Here is a 20,047-nt window from a genome sequence, read left to right as displayed (position 1 = left end):
AAAGCACTGCCTGCTGAGTTTCAAAGCTTGGTGCAGATGTGTACAGCAGCGGTGTCACCAACAGGAGGGGGCGTGGCCTTAAAAAAAAAAAAAAAAAACTTAGCAGAGGGTGTGTGGCTGCCCAGCCACTCAGGGTAAGAAAGTTGCCTCTCTCCCCCTGCTTAGCACACAGCAGCATCAGCGGAAGCCTGTCTTCTCTACTCCCACTGCCTGGATCCCTGCAGAGGGGGAGCGAGACCTGGGCCCCTCCATCAGACCCAGGCCGAACCAAAAGTACCCACTTCCCCCCTCTCTGTGCCACTGCCTGTAAGGGGTCAATCCACTTACCCGTGATGCTCTTGCCCGGACTCGCACACAAGTGCTCACTACCACATACAGGTGAAACAGTTTTGTGCAAATTCGGGCCTATATCAACAAAGGTGAGAGTTTGGGTGGTGTCGCCAGCACTAAATCAGTGCGCTAACAGCAAATTGCAACCTTCGCAAACAGTAGAATTGACACCTTAAGCTGGGTACACACTATGTCATATTTTGAAAATATATGGCTATAATATATATATATATTTAAATTATCGCGCATATCATGTATCCGCACTACATTGTTAATGATGCGTGCTCTCGCGGTTTGTTAATGACCCTCCCTGTCGTCTGAACATGCAGTCAAATTTTCCAATATCATCAATGGCTGCATGCTCACTCTGGGGCCATGTACCGGCAGTTGTTCCCTTTTGCACCGGCATCCCCGGTGGCCGACGCTGGCGAAGTCTGGCCCTGAGCCGGCACTTGGAGATGACATCATCATTAGGATTAGGCAGTTGGTGTGGGAGTTAGGCATTAGTGGGGGGAGGTAAGGTCAGGCTGATGGAGGTTTATGGGGCATTTAAGAGGGTAGGGTACCTTAGGAGCCCCTGTCTGGATTTAAACTATGTGGACACCGGAATCAGTTTTAGGATCGTTGGCTTCCGGATATGGTGTGTATCCTGTATATCTATATCCAACACAGTGATCATTTACCTAAATTAAAACACTTTGGGCCCGATGTTGTACCAAGCTTCAAAATTGTTTAAATGGAAAATGATAAACCACCAACCAATCAGCTCCTAACTGTCATGGTACAGGCTGGGCTTTAAAAATTACAGGTAGGAGCTGATTGGCTGGTTGTTTATCGCTCTCCATTTAATCAATATTCCAGGCTTAGTACATCTCGCCATTACTCATGATAAAGGGGTGTTATATAGGAAATAAATTGACACCTTATAACGTAATAAAATAGATAGCGGTATTTTATATGTGTGGTAGTACAAAAATTAGCACGAGAAGTCTGCAAATGTTTTTTAAGAATGAGAGTCCTTGTTTGCTATTATAATACAACATCATGCCCTACAACATCTGAAGGGCAGACACCAGGCAAAAAAAAAAAAATCGGAAAGGGGGTGTGGCCATAGGAAATGGGGTGTCGGCACAGTGAAAGGAGGTGTGGCCACTGTCCCTTTCCTATACTTTCAAATGGAGAGTCAGAGACCCAGAAAATTGGTACAAAACCCTTTTTTGACTGGGACCAGCCCCCACTGTACTGGCCATAAAAGTACAGTTGGAGGGTATGCAACATTTACTGCCAGAATCTGAAGTGTATGGGTAATAATGCAATAGCCCAGAGGTTGCGATGTTCACAAGACATAAAAGTAATGCAGTTATCATGTTGTAAGTAATTTCTCCCCTACCCATAGGCACAGTAAGGATTGCAGCACCAATCTGTCTCTGTTCTAGGACACCGACCTTTGCTCTCCAACAAACAACAGGTTGCTATGTTTCTGGGATTTGTATCTGCTCATCTTCTTTTATCCTTTATGCTATTTTTGTTTTAGAATTGGTCTTGGGAGTACACAGTAAATCTCATTCAGAGTTCTAGTGAGGGAACCTGAGCACAGCGGCTGAGCTTCGCCTCCAATATATTTGTAATATTTCCTGCTACACTCGAAACTCTCTCTTCGGAGACCGAGAAGAATAGTGATGAAGAAGCAGGTCTCAGTCGTTGCTCCTGAATTTCAAGTTATTCCCTCCGTAGCCCTTGACTGCATTATCTGCCTTTTATAAGGCTTTCTGTGTGTGAGAGGAGCGCTATCCCCCGGTTGCCTCATCTCCTTTACAAAGATTGTGAATTATTCATGACACTGATGGCGAAGTAGATTGTTCTCCCTGTACAGTACATCTGCATTGTTTAAATAGGGGACTTCATTTGAGAACGTTATTAAAAAAAATGACCCAAAATCTAAAAAAAAACCGGATATATCGCTGGAGAAATAAAAGAAAAATACCATCACTTTTTTCATTCTTGTGGGTCCCGTTAGGATACTAAGGGACTGATTCAGAACAGCTCGCTAGGCAGCATATACAGTATTTGCGGCCTAGCGAGAAGGTAAATGGCGCCGAACGCACCCCCCCCCCGAATACCCGCATCTACGATGCAAGCAGATGTGTACGCTTACAAATGTGGGCGCACAGAGGAAAAATTCATTTGATGGTTTCTCATCAAATGATTTTTTCCTCTGTTCGTTCTGAAAAGTCGGCCTGGACGTTTCACGTGGACATTTTCCGACAAATTCGGGATGGGAACTGACGTCATGTGACATCATGCGCCCGCGCCCAAGCAGGGCATGCCTGCGCTTGCAAGGATACGCCCGGTGTTTCCTTGGGCTCACCCATGAAACGCTGGGAGGACCCCAGTGACCGCCCCCTGGCTGCCAATCATTTTGCTAAATGCGCCGGAGAGTGAAACTCTCTCAAAAGGTGTTTCCACATGCGTAAGGGCAACTATGGGCATGCACAGACCCCCACCATCGGGGACAGGGACGAATTCGGACCTTAGGTCAGTATCAAACCAGGGGCCCTATAACTAAAGCAACCAAGCAAACCTTTATGCCGCAAATGCATCGATTATATAAGTGTCATGAGGCATTCACTTACAGTCAGGCTTGGACTGTCCTGGCTGGGTACTGGGGAATTCACCGGTGGGCCCCGTTGTTTTATAACCACGCCCCCTTGTGCAAGGGGGCGGGGCCTACAGCAGGCTAGCCAGCATAGTAGTTATTACCGCTTGGTAGTTATTGACTGACCCGGTGGCAGCAGGCTGCAGAAATTGCTGTCATTTTTCAGGCTCCATTCCCAGAGGAGCCTTGCGGAGTCACGTCACGTGTATTGACGTCTGCCGCATCATAACGTCGCACAGTGGACCCGCCCCGGCACAGCACTCGGAAATCTGCGCAAGGAGCTAGGAGTAGCTACTGGGTCCGAGAAACCCCAACCAGCCTCAGCCCCAGGACCACGCAGGTAGCAACCCGGCACACACACCCAGCAGCCACATCTTCTTTGTGTGTTTCAGTTGTTGTTACCTTGAAATAAAAAATAACAATTTTCTCTTTTTCTAAAAGTTGTATTTGTGCACAACAGGCTTGCCCAGGGCCGTCTTTTCGTATGGGCTTAATGGGCACTTGCCCAGGGGCTCCAGATGTATAAGGGACCTATGCTGATAGCTGAGGATCTCCTTTTTTCAGGGATACCAGAATTTTGAAAATCGGCCCAGGGAAACTGGAGATATCCAACTTAAAAGCAGCAGTCTACATCCGACCTGTTAATTGCAATTCCCAGTCATATTTCTCAGGTTCTCTCTGACAGAGTTTTTTGGAGAGTATATTCCAAAAGCTGTGACTCTCCCCTTTCTGTTGACACTAGCGGCTTGTCTCTATCATGCCGAGAACCAGAGATATCAGCCTTCCAGCAGCAGGTCCCTGCTCCAACTCCAAACGTCTGGTGTAGTTTTATATTTTTGTCAATGGCTTGCTCTGGCTCCTGATCTCTGATCCCCAAGTCCCCAGCACCTCCTGAAAGTTGGGACTCTAGGTTTTTATACTATTGAAGGCTAAGAAATCTATTTCCAGATAATGGCGATATCTGCAGTCAAACAAGCTGCCTTTCCACCGGAAAATGACGAATATTAAGCCCACTCCATTGTTCACCCTCCCCTGCGTATAAAACACTCCCTCTCTCCCTGGAAGTCATTTACAAGGGACCCTTCATTCAGCTCAGTGCCCCCTTCCACACGTTAGTGTTCACCCTCCCAACACCTGTGCAGTAAAGGAGTAATTAGCAGAAGCTACTGCTCCAGGTCCTACATGTTGAGGGGCAGATAGAGCACACCCTGCAACCGTGGGACATCAAAGCTGCTGCTGATAGCACCCCCCGCAACCGTGGGACATCAAAGCTGCTGCTGATAGCACCCCCCCACCCCTAGGAGGGGAGAATGGGTAAGGGTCCAGTGCATTGCTTTGCCCAGGGGCCCACACTGCTGTTAAGACGGCCCTGGGCTTGCCTTCATTTATCCACCCTCTGAAAGGGCAGGGCCTGCACAGGAGATGTTAAAACATCATGATGTGTGATGTCATGTTAAGGCCAGCCACTATGGGCTTGTATGTAGCAGTGGCCTCCAGCTTGCAGAGCACAGAGCGCTACTGTGCATGGCGGCAGTGTCAGCAGAGGCGGCAGCAATGGTGGCCTCTTCTCCCCTCAGCAATCAATTTAAGTGTAAGGAAATTATATAAACCAGAACTGGGGTCCATGAAGGCAGGAGAATCGGAAGAAACTGGGGGGTGTGATTCTGGTTGGCTTGCTAAACAGTGAAAATTCGAATTTGCTAATGACCGCCCCAGTCCGCACATCCCCGCCGCACTGCGAATTAATGTTTTGCATAAACATCCATTCGGAGGGTAGCATATGGGTGCAAAATCATTAGATTTTTACCCTGTTCGCAAATCTAAGTCAGTTTGGGCTTGCCACATCCGGGTCCGAGAACAGAGCAGGCTGCTGACAAACTGTGATTTCACCTGCCCATCCCCGGCAGGCAGGTGCCCACTTGCGTTTGCATAGAGATGCCCAGCATTTTCCTGGGTGCACCCAGAGTTCTTGTGAGTACGCAGGGCGTTCACATGCATTCCCTTTTAGCATTTCTGTAGTTATATACTAAACTAAGTGGCTTCTATAATCGTCAGGTGGCCACACCCCTTCCAGCAAACGGCCACGCCCCTTAGTGGGCCTCTGTGATTGCATTTCCCTGTTGGGCCCTTCATGCCCCAGTCCGACACTGCTTACAATTGTTGGGTTAGTGCCACACTCAGGGCCCAATACAGACCCGTTCGCACAACCGCAAATTTGCATCGGCCAGCAATAAGTTAAGCCGCCACCCTGCTCCAGTGAAATCCCGCCTTGCGAATGAATGTACTCGCTCATGTTTCCACCACCCCCACATGCCCATTACATGTCACACAAACAGCCAGCAAACAGAAAAAGTTGTAGGACTTCATCGCTGCCAGGTGCCGTGCACATTCAGCCTGGCCAACACGCATGCGCAGTTCATAGACATGAGGCCGCCGTGGGAATTAGCAGCCATCCAACAATAGGCTTGAATCGGGCCCTCAGTGCGGTTAACATCCATCCCATAGCTGAGTAGGTGGAGCATCGCGTAGTTGAGCCCACCCAGGAGGTTCCTCTGTTCCTATATGGGAGAGTAAAACCTTGCTGGGAGGGAGATGGAGAAGCCAAACATGGGTTTGTCATCAGTGTATCAATAAGTGGACCAACAGTGCGGGTATGGGGCGTGGGGAGGTGGGCCAGGGAATGCGCCCATGTGCCACCTGGCACCCGATGACACTAGATCTGCGGTCTGTGCAAGCTGTAGGCGGGCTTAAACACAGGGCCGGATTTGTCACTAGGCCCGTGAGGCATGGGTCTAGGGGCGGCACCTGCTATGGGCGGCAGCTGCCAGACACCTGCTGTCACCCAGTGACAATCTTTCACTCCGCAGTGCAAGGAGGAGCTCTCTGCATCCCCACAGCTATACACTGTGCTCAGCAGCGCTGATGCTGCTGTCCATCGGCTGCCGCTGTAACTTCCTTCCTAGCAGTGAGTGCATGCAGGAAGTATTCCTTCCCTGCTCACAGGCTGACGATGATGACCTGAACTCCGAGTCCGTCTCCCTGGCCTACACTGAGCACTCAGGTTACAAGCCCTCCCTCCTCTCTTCATGCTGCACTGTGTCTGGAGCACTTTAACCCCTTCCTGACAGAGCCAGTTTTTGCGTTCCTGACAGAGCCCTTTTTTTCAAATCTGACATGTCTCACTTAAGTGGGGATAACTTTTTTTTGCTTTTACTTATCCCAGTGATTTTGAGATTGTTTTTTCGTGACACATTGTACTTCAAATTAGTGGTAAATTTGGGTCGATACAGTCTGTGTTTTTTTGTGAAAAATACCAAAATATCGTGAAAAAATGGAAAATTTAGCGATTTGCAAAATGTTAAATTTTCTGCTTGTGAGACAAATAATCTTACCACTCAAAATAGTGAATAACTAACATAGACCATATGTCTACTTTATGTTGACATCATTATTTCAACTTCCTTTTAATTTTTTGGGACACTAGGAGGCTTACAATATGAATAGCAAATTCTCAAATTTTCAAGAAAATTTCAAACACTGATTTTTTTAGGGACCAGTTCAGTTCTGATGTGACTTTGAGGGACTTGTATGTGAGACACCCCCATAAATGATGCCATTTCAAAAACTGCACCCCTCACAGTATTCAAAACAGCATTTTGGAAGTTTGTTAACCCTTTAGGTGTTTCACAGGAATTAAAACAAAGTGTAGGTGAAATTTCAAAATTTCTTTTTTTTTGCAGATTTGCAATTTTAATACATTTTTCTAAGGAACACAGTACATTTTACTAGAGAAATGTGACTAAAAATTGATTCCCCCAATTCTTTTGTTTTCATAAATATCCTATATGTGGCCCTAGTGTGCACGGTGACCAAACCACAGGCTTCATAATAGAAGGAGCACCTACTTGATTTTGGAGCCTCCTTTTTATGAGATTATTTTTTAGGCACCATGTAGGTTTCAAGGCACCATAAGATGCTAAAAGTTAGGAACCCCCCCACAAGTGACCCCATTTTGCAAACTACACCCCTCAGGGAATTCATCTAGGGGTATAGTGTACATTTCAAACCCCCAGGGGTTTCACCAATTGTGGTACAACTGGGCAGTGAAAATGAAAAATTATTTTTTTTACACAAAAATGCAGTTCTGGATCCAAATTTGTCATTTTCAGAAGGTATGAAGGAGACAAAGCACCCCAAAATCTGTGCCCCAATTTCTCCCGAGTACGGCAATGCCTCACATGTGACCAAAAAATACCAGTTGGGTGCATGGCAGGACTCAGAAGGGAAGGAGTGATTTTTGGATTTTGCAGCTCAGATTCTGGTGGAATTTTGGTGGGTGCTATGTCGCATTAGCAAGACCCCCCAAGCACCAATACAGTGGAACCCCCCCACAAGTCACCCCATTTTGCAAACTACACCCCTCAGGGAATTCATCTAGGGGTATAGTGTACATTTCAAACCCCCAGGGGTTTCACCAATTTTGATACAAGTGGGCAGTAAAAATGAAAAATTACATTTTTTTACACAAAAATGCAGTTCTGGCTCAAAATTTTTCATTTTCAGAAGGTATGAAGGAGAAAAAGCACCCCAAAATCTGTGCCCCAATTTCTCCCGAGTACGGCAATGCCTCACATGTGACCAAAAAATACCAGTTGGGTGCATGGCAGGACTCAGAAGGGAAGGAGTGATTTTTGGATTTTGCAGCACAGATTCTGGTGGAATGAATGTTGGGTGCTATGTTGCACCAATACAGTGGAACCCCCCCACAAGTCACCCCATTTTGCAAAGTACACCCCTCAGGGAATTCATCTAGGGGTATAGTGTACATTTCAAACCCCCAGGGGTTTCACCAATTTTGATACAAGTGGGCAGTGAAAATGAAAAATTACATTTTTTTACACAAAAATGCAGTTCTGGCTCAAAATTTTTCATTTTCAGAAGGTATGAAGGAGACAAAGCACCCCAAAATCTGTGCCCCAATTTCTCCCGAGTACGGCAATGCCTCACATGTGACCAAAAAATACCAGTTGGGTGCATGGCAGGACTCAGAAGGGAAGGAGTGATTTTTGGATTTTGCAGCACAGATTCTGGTGGAATGAATGGTGGGTGCTATGTTGCACCAATACAGTGGAACCCCCCCACAAGTCACCCCATTTTGCAAAGTACACCCCTCAGGGAATTCATCTAGGGGTATAGTGTACATTTCAAACCCCCAGGGGTTTCACCAATTTTGATACAAGTGGGCAGTGAAAATGAAAAATTACATTTTTTTACACAAAAATGCAGTTCTGGCTCAAAATTTTTCATTTTCAGAAGGTATGAAGGAGAAAAAGCACCCCAAAATATGTGCCCCAATTTCTCCCGAGTACGGAAATGCCTCACATGTGACCAAAAAATACCAGTTGGGTGCATGGCAGGACTCAGAACGGAAGGAGTGATTTTTGGATTTTGCGGCTCAGATTCTGGTGGAATTTTGGTGGGTGCTATGTCGCATTAGCAAGACCCCCCAAGCACCAATACAGTGGAACCCCCCCACAAGTCACCCCATTTTGAAAACTACACCCCTCAGGGAATTCATCTAGGGGTATAGTGTACATTTCAAACCCCCAGGGGTTTCACCAATTTTGATACAAGTGGGCAGTGAAAATGAAAAATTACATTTTTTACACAAAAATGCAGTTCTGGCTCGAAATTTTTCATTTTCAGAAGGTATGAAGGAGAAAAAGCACCCCAAAATCTGTGCCCCAATTTCTCCCGAGTACGGCAATGCCTCACATGTGACCAAAAAATACCAGTTGGGTGCATGGCAGGACTCAGAACGGAAGGAGTGATTTTTGGATTTTGCAGCTCAGATTCTGGTGGAATTTTGGTGGGTGCTATGTCGCATTAGCAAGACCCCCCAAGCACCAATACAGTGGAACCCCCCACAAGTCACCCCATTTTGAAAACTACACCCCTCAGGGAATTCATCTAGGGGTATAGTGTACATTTCAAACCCCCAGGGGTTTCACCAATTTTGATACAAGTGGGCAGTGAAAATGAAAAATTACATTTTTTTACACAAAAATGCAGTTCTGGCTCAAAATTTTTCATTTTCAGAAGGTATGAAGGAGAAAAAGCACCCCAAAATCTGTGCCCCAATTTCTCCCGAGTACGGCAATGCCTCACATGTGACCAAAAAATACCAGTTGGGTGCATGGCAGGACTCAGAACGGAAGGAGTGATTTTTGGATTTTGCAGCACAGATTTTGGTGGAATGAATGGTGGGTGCTATGTTGCACCAATACAGTGGAACCCCCCCACAAGTCACCCCATTTTGCAAAGTACACCCCTCAGGGAATTCATCTAGGGGTATAGTGTACATTTCAAACCCCCAGGGGTTTCACCAATTTTGATACAAGTGGGCAGTGAAAATGAAAAATTACATTTTTTTACACAAAAATGCAGTTCTGGCTCAAAATTTTTCATTTTCAGAAGGTATGAAGGAGACAAAGCACCCCAAAATCTGTGCCCCAATTTCTCCCGAGTACGGCAATGCCTCACATGTGACCAAAAAATACCAGTTGGGTGCATGGCAGGACTCAGAAGGGAAGGAGTAATTTTTGGATTTTGCAGCTCAGATTCTGGTGGAATTTTGGTGGGTGCTATGTTGCATTAGCAAGACCCCCCAAGTACCAATACAGTGGAACCCCCCCACAAGTGACCCCATTTTGCAAACTACACCCCTCAGGGAATTCATCTAGGGGTATAGTGTACATTTCAAACCCCCAGGGGTTTCACCAATTTTGATACAAGTGGGCAGTGAACATGAAAAATTACATTTTTTACACAAAAATGCAGTTCTGGCTCAAAATTTTTCATTTTCAGAAGGTATGAAGGAGAAAAAGCACCCCAAAATCTGTGCCCCAATTTCTCCCGAGTACGGCAATGCCTCACATGTGACCAAAAAATACCAGTTGGGTGCATGGCAGGACTCAAAAGGGAAGGAGTGATTTTTGGATTTTGCAGCTCAGATTCTGGTGGAATTTTGGTGGGTGCTATGTCGCATTAGCAAGACCCCCCAAGCACCAATACAGTGGAACCCCCCCACAAGTGACCCCATTTTGCAAACTACACCCCTCAGGGAATTCATCTAGGGGTATAGTGTACATTTAAAACCCCCAGGGGTTTCACCAATTTTGATACAAGTGGGCAGTGAAAAAGAAAAATTACATTTTTTACACAAAAATGCAGTTCTGGCTCAAAATTTTTCATTTTCAGAAGGTATGAAGGAGAAAAAGCACCCCAAAATCTGTGCCCCAATTTCTCCCGAGTACGGCAATGCCTCACATGTGACCAAAAAATACCAGTTGGGTGCATGGCAGGACTCAGAAGGGAAGGAGTGATTTTTGGATTTTGCAGCACAGATTCTGGTGGAATGAATGGTGGGTGCTATGTTGCACCAATACAGTGGAACCCCCCCACAAGTCACCCCATTTTGCAAACTACACCCCTCAGGGAATTCATCTAGGGGTATAGTGTACATTTCAAACCCCCAGGGGTTTCACCAATTTTGATACAAGTGGGCAGTGAAAATGAAAAATTACATTTTTTTACACAAAAATGCAGTTCTGGCTCAAAATTTTTCATTTTCAGAAGGAATGAAGGAGACAAAGCACCCCAAAATCTGTGCCCCAATTTCTCCCGAGTACGGCAATGCCTCATGTGTGACCAAAAAGTGTCAGGACTCAGAAGGGAAGGAGTGATATTTGGATTTTGCAGCACAAATTCTGGTGGAATGATGGTGGGTGCTATGTCGCATTAGCAAGACCCCCAAAGCACCAATACAGTGGAACCCCCCCACAAGTGACCCCATTTTGCAAACTACACCCCTCAGGGAATTCATCTAGGGGTATAGTGTACATTTCAAACCCCCAGGGGTTTCACCAATTTTGATAAAACTGGGCAGTGAACATGAAAAATTACATTTTTTTACACAAAAATGCAGTTCTGGCTCAAAATTTTTCATTTTCACAAGGAATGAAGGAGACAAAGCACCCCAAAATCTGTGCCCCAATTTCTCCCGAGTACGGCAATGCCTCACATGTGACCAAAAAATACCAGTTGGGTGCATGGCAGGACTCAGAAGGGAAGGAGTGATTTTTGGATTTTGCGGCTCAGATTCTGGTGGAATGAATGGTGGGTGCTATGTGGCATTAGCAAGACCCCCGAAGCACGGTGAAATTATGAACCTAATATTCCATAGATGTGTGGTATATTTTAAAACACTCCTTTATACATAGGCCGGGTTTGTCGGGGCAAGTGTCACACTGGAAAATAGTTTGCTTTCTTATTCCCTTTTTATAGCAAACTTTGCACCTTTTTTGTGTCCTGCCCTTTTTTCCAGTGGAGGGGATTTCATCAGGAAAATGCTGCCCTGGTACAATACGGGGGCCAGTACTAGAAGTACTGGGGCCCTCTGCCTGCTGGTTCCCAAATATTAGGCCCTTTATGACTTCCTCTTGAAAGTGCATAAATGTCCCCCTCTGGCCGGTAGAACGGAATAGCACGTAAGCGTTATACAGTGCCATCTGGATGATATACACGGCCACCTTCTTGTACCAGATTTTTGTTTTCCGCAGGGCACTGTACGGCTTCAGTACCTGATCTGAAAGATCCACTCCGCCCATGTACCTATTGTAATCCAGGATACAATTAGGTTTTGAGGTGTGGGTACTGGTACCTCGTACAGGGACGGAGGTGGTACTGTCTCCGTGAATTGTTGTCAGTATAAGGACATCCCTCTTGTCCTTATATTTGACCAACAACATATTTTCGTTGCATATTCCCCTGCTTTCACCCCTTCTCATTACTTGGGCAATGTGCGTTTTTGGGAGGCCTCTTTGGTTCTTGCGCACAGTACCGCAAGCTGCTGTACCTCTTGAACCAAGGGCCTTAAACAGGGGGATGCTAGTGTAAAAGTTATCCACATAGAGGTGATAACCTTTATCCAGGAAGGGGTGCACTAAATCCCAGACAATTTTCCCACTAACACCTACGAGGGAGGGGGGGCATTCTGGTGGTTCAATTCTAGAATCCTTCCCTTCATAAACCCTAAACCTGTGGGTGTACCCTGAGGTGCTTTCACACAGTTTATACATTTTTATGCCATACCTTGCCCTCTTACTGGGAAGGTACTGGCGGAATTTAACCCTTCCTTTAAAATGTATAAGGGACTCGTCGATACAAATAAATTTTTCAGGGATGTACACCTCTTCAAATTTGGCACTGAAATGATCAATGACCGGCCTGACTTTGAATAGCCGGTCAAAGGTGGGATCATCTCTGGGTGGGCACTGTGCATTATCGGTGTAATGTATAAATTTAAGAATTGTCTCAAATCGAGTCCGGGTCATGGCCATACGGTAAAATGGAGTACTGTACAGAACATCTGTACTCCAATATTGCCTAATTTCTGGCTTTTTTACTATGCCCATATGAAACACCAGACCCCAAAACGTCATCATCTCTACTGCATCTACAGGGGTCCACCTAGCAAATGATGACGTGGGGTTTTGAGCAATAAACTGCTGGGCATATAAATTAGTTTGGTCCACCATTAAATTTACAAAATCATCAGAGAAAAATAATTTGAAAAAGTCAATTTCTCTGAGACCTGTGGAATCAAATTGGATTCCTGGCATGGCCAAAAACTCAGGAACCTGGGGCTCAAAATTGTCTGGTGGTGGGGTCCATACGAGATCAATTGTTGGGGGGGGGGTCTCAGCTGCTCTACGGGGGCGTCTTTGAGGGGGTCCCTCATCATCAGAGGAGGAAGAGGAGCTTAAGGCGAATCCTTCAAATTCCCCGCTTGCATCACTGGCTGTGTCAGAGTCAGAAGCAAGCAGGGCATATGCCTCCTCCGCTGAATACATTCTTCTGGATGACTGTGATGACATTTGGGAGGACATTTGGGAGGACATTTGGGATGCCATTTTTATTTTTGTGTTACTGGTAGTGAAATGTTTCAACACGTGTATAGTGTAGGGGGGGGTACAAACTTTATTTCAACCCGGGGGATATGTAGTGTGTATGTAGTGCAGAAAAAAAAAAAATACTTTATACCAATAAAAAAAAAAAAAAAAATGAAGGGGTTAAAAATAAAAAACTGAAGGGGTTAAAAAAAAAAAAAAAAAAAGGTCCTGCGCCAGAAATTGAGCACAGATGTTGGTCAGTAACGTCTGTCACTGAACAGCGCTCAAAGGCAACAGGAATTTGATCAAAAAAAAAAATAAAATAGATCAACCCTGTGCCGAAAAAGCTGATCAGTGATGTACGTCACTGATCAGCGCACAGTGGCCACAGGACACCCACAAAATCACAGTGTGTGTAAAAAAAAAATTAAAAAAAGACCCCACAGCACTCACAAAAAAAAAAAAAGGTGATCAGTGATGCGACACTGATTACCAGTGAGGTGCAGCAGGTGCACAACCTTTGGTGCAACTGACAGGTATATATAAAAAAAAAAAAAACCTCTGCACCCCCAAAAAAGTTGCTGATCACCTCAGATATAGTGATCAGCACAAAAGGCGGGGGCAGCAGACACAAAATTTAGCACTCTCTGTCACTCTCTATCACTCTCTGTCACTATCTCTCACTATCTCTCACTATCTCTCACTATCTCTCACTATCTCTCACTATCTATCACTCTAGGACACTAAAAAACCTGCACCCCCAAAAAGGGGGGGTAGCAGACACAAAATATACACTCTCTATCACTCTCTGTCACTCTCTGTCACTATCTCTCTCTATCTCTCTCTATCTCTCTCTATCTCTCTCTATCTCTCTCTATCTCTCACTATCTCTCACTCTATGACACTACAGCAGCAGCACTGACAGGTATATCTATATATAAAAAAAAACCTGCGCCCCCAAAAAGTTGCTGATCAGTTAATTTATACTGATCAGCACAAAAGGAGGGGGCAGCAGTCAGTTATATAAAAAATATATAGCACAATCTGTCACTATCTCTCTCTCTCTATCTCTCTCTATCTCTCTATAACTATCACACTGCAGCAGCACAAAATATAGCACTCTGTCACTAGGCCTCTATCTATCTCTCTCTCTCTCTCTATCTCTCTATCTCTCTCTCTCTATCTATAACTATATCACACTGCAGCAGCACAAAATATAGCACTCTCTGACACTATCTCTCTCTCTATCTCTCTCTATCTCTCTCTATCTCTCTATCTCTCTCTATCTATCTCTCTATCTAGCTATTACACTGCAGCAGCACAATTTCACAGCACAGGAAGGCACAAGTAGCAACAGGATCCAGGAAGCATCCAGCACACTACTAGGCACAGATCAAGCAGTGATCAAGCAGCGATGAAGCAGTGATCAGGTAAGTATGGAGCAAGGTTCTGGTCAGTATATGGCGGCAGGTGGCACGGTGACCGCACTGCACGCTATTCCAGACCGGAATGGCGTCTGCAGTGCAGTCACCGTTAGTTTAAACCCCCCTCCATGGCTGTGATTGGTCCGTCGGTCCGACGAACCAATCACGGCCTTTGGGGGCGGGCGGGGTGAGGTGGGGTGACACCAGTGTCACCCTTACACCCCGCGGTGATTGGTGCTGTACTTTACAGCACCAATCACCTCCGATCCCGTGTCACCGGCGAACGTTATTCGCCGGTGACACAGGAAAACGCTGTAATTGGCTGTTCACACTGAACAGCCAATCACAGCGATCGCCGACGGGGGGGCGGCATCGCAGCCCCCCCTGGGCATGCACGGACATGTCTGCTGTCAGGGACAGCAGACATGTTGAAACTGTCACCGCGTCTATAGACGCGGTGACAGTTTAAATCCATGACGTACATTTACGCCATGTGTCGGGAAGTGCTTCCCGACCATGACGTAAATGTACGTCAAATGTCGGGAAGGGGTTAACTGTTTCCATACCTTCTATTAAACAGTAAGTGCTTAAAAATCGGCATGTTAAAAAAAAAGTGTGCGCTTTAGGGGTATACCATAACTATTTTTTTTTTTATTATGGTGTGTGTGTGTGTATACAGTTTATATATATATATATATATATATATATATAAAATCCCAGTATTGGCGCGGCACTCCAACAATACTTCAAGGCAGTGGGTAAAGATAAAACTTCTCTTTATTGGCTGCAACGTTTCGATGCTACGCAGGCATCGTTTTCAAGCAGAGTTTTCTGCTTGAAAACGATGCCTGCGTAGCATCGAAACGTTGCAGCCAATAAAGAGAAGTTTTATCTTTACCCACTGCCTTGAAGTATTGTTGGAGTGCCGCGCCAATACTGGGATTGTACATGCTATCATAGTGCGGGCACCCAGAACCCCTATACGGAAGGAGGCTGTGCCGGGCATTCGACTTTATATATATATATATATATATATATATATATATATATATATATACACACATACATACCCACGCGGGTGCACATATACATACATACATGTATACATACATTTGGCGGGGGGGCGGACAAAAATGTTGTGCCTAGGGGCGGCATGACCCCTAAATTCGCCCCTGCTTAAACAGCACTGCATGTCAACCAGAATAAGGTCCTCGATTCTCCCTGTGCTGGCGTGGGTTTCCTCCGGGTACTCCGGTTCCCTACCACAATCCAAAAATATACTGGTAGGCTAATATTCTCCCAACAAATAACCCTAGAACATCTGTGTGTGTGCGTGTACATGTGGTAAGGAATATAGATTGTAAGCTCTAGAAGATGGATGGTTGGGGAGCCAACCTATTAGGCGCCTATGGTGGGATGTTTGGTGGAGCTGCTACTAGGGAAGGGGTTGAGAGCCCCTAGAAAAAAGCAAAAATACAAAAGAATAGTAGCGCTAGACAAAATAGGATAAAAAATTTTTTTCACAATATTTAATAAACACAATAAAAAAGCACAAGAAATGAATTAATTAATAATGCATATGCAATTAGCTTGGCACCTATTATAATTTGTGGGTATGTCCATTCCTAGTACACCGCCAAAAAGATGGATCCAATAATGTCCAGAATGCAAAGTGGGTATAGTTACCGCAGGGAAGTATCCGACAAGAAGATACTTAATCCTTGGTATGGAAAAGCAAATGCTGGAATCTTCAGATGGTTGGAGTCCCGAATATTGATGCGGAAATTGGAGTACCAAAGTGATCTGTTCTGGAGGCGGCTGGTCTGGACCAAATAGTAACGATAGTGGTTGGGAAAGGTGCCAAGGGGTCTGCTCCTGACGCGTTTCGCTGTATCACATACAGCCATACCACACTGGATAAGCCCAATCTCGTCAGATCTTGGCAGCTAAGCAGTGTTGGGCCTGGTAAGTACTTGGGTGGGAGACCACATGGGAACACCAGGTGCTGTAGGTAATTCTCCGCCAGACCTCGCTATCAAAACGAGGCTTGGACCACACGCTAGTCAGCGTGCGTTCCTAAATCCCGATCATACGATCGGCTAATGGCACTTCCGCCCTACTTCCTGCTAACTGACAGCATGTGACTCACTCAGAGGAATAATGATTGGTCCACATACAAGTTATTTACGTAACCATGGTTATTGATAGGTTATGTCACAAATCCACGGACCAATAAGATTCCAGTGTCCTTAAACTCTGTATATAAAACGTCTAATTTATTTAATTTTAATATCTTCTACATACTATGTTAATTATATGTATATTGTTTTGCCTCCATGTTCATCTCTCTATCGTTTTTATATGTATATTCTATGAAAGTGACAAGCACAAGTGTAATCGATTACTCATTAAGAACAGGGTATATAAACCCATACCACAGCTACAACATCATTCCTTTGATAAAGCTGTACCTTGATACAGCGAAACGCGTCAAGAGCAGACCCCTTGGCACCTTTCCCAACCACTATCGTTACTATTTGGTCCAGACCAGCCGCCTCCAGAACAGATCACTTTGGTACTCCAATTTCCGCATCAATATTCGGGACTCCAACCATCTGAAGATTCCAGCATTTGCTTTTCCTTACCAAGGATTAAGTATCTTCTTGTCGGACACTTCCCTGCGGTAACTATACCCACTTTGCATTCTGGACATTATTGGATCCATCTTTTTGGCGGTGTACTAGGAATGGACATACCCACAAATTATAATAGGTGCCAAGCTAATTGCATATGCATTATTAATTAATTCATTTCTTGTGCTTTTTTATTGTGTTTATTAAATATTGTGAAAAATTTTTTTTATCCTATTTTGTCTAGCGCTACTATTCTTTTGTATTTTAGATTGTAAGCTCCACTGGGGCAGGGACTGATGTGAATGTTCTAATATTCTCTGTACAGTGCTGCAGAATATGTGTGCGCTATATAAGAAACTGTTAAAAATAATAAAATAAATAAATGTTTTTGTTCTTGGATTTTACATTGTTGTTAGCAACCAGATTGCATTTCCCATACTTATAATTGGAAAGGCAATCTGGCCAAATTTACTATAAAACAAAAATGTGAAACATGCGCAAATCAAAAACATTGCGTTCCCATGCAAATTCACATGGGAGCACATGGACTAGACAGTAGCGAACGCAGGGGGGGTTTCTGAGTACCAAGAACCCCCCCCCCCAGGAATTTGAGTGCCCTAGTCTGAAAGCTGAGGGTCCCCTCTTTCCATGGGTACAAGAATTTAAAAAATCGGCCCTGGGGAACCGGAGATATCTGACTTCAAATCAGTGGTCCCCATCCAAGCCTATTAATTGCTCCCCCCAGTCAGATATTTCAGTTTCTGTCTGACTAGGAGTTTTTCTGAGGATATATTCCAAAAGCTGGGACTCTCCCCCTTTGATGAACACTAGCAGCTTGCCTCTACTGTGCCCAGAACCAGAGATATCAGCCTTCCAGCAGCTGGTTACTGCTCCAGCTCCACACACCTGGTATGTAGTTTTATATTCTCGTTGGCAGATTGCTCTGCCTCCTAAACTCTGATCCCCTAGTCCCCAATACCATTTGCTAGGTGGGATTCTCTAGTTTTTAATTCCATTAAAAGCTAAGAAATCTATTTCCGGGAACTGGAGATATCTGCAGTCAAGCAAGCTGTCCTCCCACCAGAAAATTATGAATAATAACCCCACTCCACTATACACCCCTCCTCTGCGTATTAAACATCATCTACCACCCAAGTTATGTATTGGGACCCCTTCATTCAGCCCAATGCCCCCTTCTCCCACCTCATCTCCCACCATCTGTGCAGTAAAGGAGTAATTAGTGGAAATTACTGATCCAGCCCCTACATGCTGAGCGGTTGATATAATACCCGTTACCACCCGCGGGACATCAAAGCTTCCGCTTAAATCACCCCCCCCCACCCCTACCGCTGGAGAATAGGTGGGGCCCCAATATATTGCTATGCCCAGGGCTCTACACTGCTGTTATATATATATATATATATATTATTATTTATATACATTTGGTCTATCTATAATACTTTAACTGACCCGGCATATACTGGGTCACCTAAGTGTCCATCTCTGTGCTTTGCTCCGCCCCTCTGGAAACCCCCTTCTGAAAATCCTGCGTTTGCCCCTGCTAGAATAAGGTCCATGGCGAGAGGGAGCCGTGAAGACAGAGATTGGAGGTAGGAGCAGATAGGGACTGGGAGTGGGGTGGAGAGATTGTTGCAAAATTCTTTTACAGCTCAAAGTGAAAGCAAAAACTGTCATAGCTCAAAGTGAAAGTACATTGCAGAAGTCGTCATCTTGACGGCCTTTTAACTAGTCAGATATAATACGGGATGCGGTTAACATCCCAGCAGGCAGAATAGCAAACTGGTACTGGTGCCGGGATCCTGACATTGATGAGGATGCCGACTGCAAAATAGTGACTGCTGGCATGCTGATCGGAAGTACGGCTGGGCTGGTTTTAGGCACTAGCTTAAGTTGCAGGGGAGGGAAGGCTAGGTTTAGACTGTAGGGGAGGGAAGGTTAGGTATTTAGAAGGGGGGGGGGGTAGGGTTAGGCTGTAGGGGAGGGAAGGTTAGGTATTTAGAAGGGGGGGGGGTTCGAGTTAGACTTTATGGGAGGGAAGGTTAGGCATTTAAAAGGGGGGGTTAGGGTTAGGCTGTAGGGGAGGGAGGGTTAGGTATTTAGAATGGGGGATTGGGGTTTGGGCATTGGGGTACAAAGGTTAGGGTTAGGTAGTAGCAGGAAAGGTTTAGGTGGTATTCGGACTGATCATAGATTGACTCTAGGTCAACAATCATAAGGTCGACCACTATTGATTGACAGGGCCCTAAGGTTGACAATGAAAAGGTCGACAGGGTCCTAAGGTACACAGTCTAAAGGTTGACAGGGTTAAAAGGTTGACCGACAATAGTTTGACTGCCAAAAGGTTGACATGCATTTTTTTACAAAATTTAGAGCAGACAGGTAGTATTTCATACCCTACCATCCACTATGGCGTGCTGGGAGAATATAATAGTGTGCTGAGCGCAGCGGGGCACCGAGCCCATAGCATGGCGAGGGCAGCGAGCCATGTGAGGGGATGCGGAACACTTAGACAGTGTCCATGTCGACTTATGTCGCCATAGACACCCAAAAAAACATAAACTCATGTCAACCTTTTCCATGTCATCCTATTGACCCTGTTGACCTTTAAACCTATCAACCTATTGTCTGTCGACCTTTAGACTATTTCGACCTTTTCATCGATAATATGACTTTAGACCTAGACATTGTATATCTAATATACCATAACCGTTTAGGTTAGGCTGCGTCGATATGCAGGCGTCGGTATTCTGACCGCCGACATCCCCACTGCCGGTCATCCGTTGGTATTCCATACAATGCGCTTCATCTTTTCAAAACTTTTCTTCCTACATATCATTACTGCGATGAAAGTCCAAGAGAACAGAACCACATGCAGATATTCCTATGTCACAAGAGATTTCATAGGAAAATATAGACTTTCTGTTTATAGCATCCTACAATAGTCATACAATGTGTTGAATAAAGCAGTTGCACCTATTTAGAAGTGCTAAGTCTGAGTGCCTGTAAATGTCTTTTCCTGCAAGGAACGGA

The 20,047-nt window shown here is 45.1% G+C and overlaps 1 non-coding gene across 1 annotated transcript; it reads left to right on the top strand.

Annotated features, from left to right (window-relative positions):
* Positions 1 to 16,258: 16,258 nt before the first annotated feature.
* LOC146051307 (5S ribosomal RNA) lies at positions 16,259 to 16,377 on the top strand. Its single transcript, XR_014466703.1, has one exon. It is a non-coding gene; the product is annotated as a 5S ribosomal RNA (ribosomal RNA).
* Positions 16,378 to 20,047: the final 3,670 nt, after the last annotated feature.

The sequence above is a fragment of the Crinia signifera genome, chromosome 12 (assembly GCF_055691185.1).
Source record: "Crinia signifera chromosome 12, ASM5569118v1, whole genome shotgun sequence".
Classification (NCBI taxonomy): Eukaryota; Metazoa; Chordata; class Amphibia; order Anura; family Myobatrachidae; genus Crinia; species Crinia signifera.
Note: the sequence above shows the minus strand (reverse complement) of the source record. Positions and strands in the feature narration are given on the sequence as shown.